The sequence below is a fragment of the Penaeus monodon genome, chromosome 22 (genome assembly GCF_015228065.2).
Source record: "Penaeus monodon isolate SGIC_2016 chromosome 22, NSTDA_Pmon_1, whole genome shotgun sequence".
NCBI classification, from domain to species: Eukaryota; Metazoa; Arthropoda; class Malacostraca; order Decapoda; family Penaeidae; genus Penaeus; species Penaeus monodon.
The window spans coordinates 1035976-1036880 of record NC_051407.1 but is presented as its reverse complement, the minus strand read 5'-3'; positions in this window follow the sequence as shown (position 1 = coordinate 1036880).

The following is a 905-nucleotide window of genomic DNA, read 5'->3' as shown; positions in this document are numbered from 1 at the left end:
GTAATGAGTGCAGTCACATACGTAAACACGCATGCAGTCATACGATAGCTTCTTAGGCCACCTGCGTTCGTATATAACGCATACTTGGAGGCAAATATATCCACATCAATGCGCTCGAGCAGTTATTACCTTTCTAGAAAGCTACTGCATATGTGTACACTCTCGCTTTTTTATCTGTCCGGCCTCGGTCTAGAAAACGACGCATTGTTGAAGATAAATATATCCCTGTAAATATGTAGGTTGGTATCACTGTACCTTTACGAAAATAATAATACACATGTACACACATTCTTGCATTTGCGTATGTTTACTTTTCGTCCCATAAACATATTGTTGGAGGCAAACATATCCACATGAATACGTATGCAGACTGTTATTACCTTACAAGAACGCTTATGTACATATATATACACTCTCTCCTTTTTTATCATCTCAATCTGCCTCTCGCCCCATACCCACACGCAGTCGTAAACCGGTTCTGCATGCTGCAATATTTGCCTCTTGATGGCAGCAAGATGACAGTTATTAGGCAGAGGGAAAATAAGCAAAATAAGGTTGATCTGTTTGCTTTCTTGGCGCCCTTTTTTAAACGTTCGTCTTGATTAATCTAATTGATTCACTCAAATCTATTGCTTCGAGCATATCGCGGGCGTTTTGTACCAAGTGAATGACGGCTTTCAAGTGATTTAAGTGGTCACGTGATAATTTATGACGTCACGCTGTGTATCTTTGGGTAATCGGAGGCGATATCTGGAGCATATTTATGTTCTTGTGTTTTGGTCAATTTTACGGCTCAATAAAATTAGTTTTTTCCTCCATAAAAAATACTTCTGCCGAGATTCATACCCAATTATTTTTCTGGCATTTCCCGTTTGTTCGTAAAGAAAATTTTATTATCTGTTACA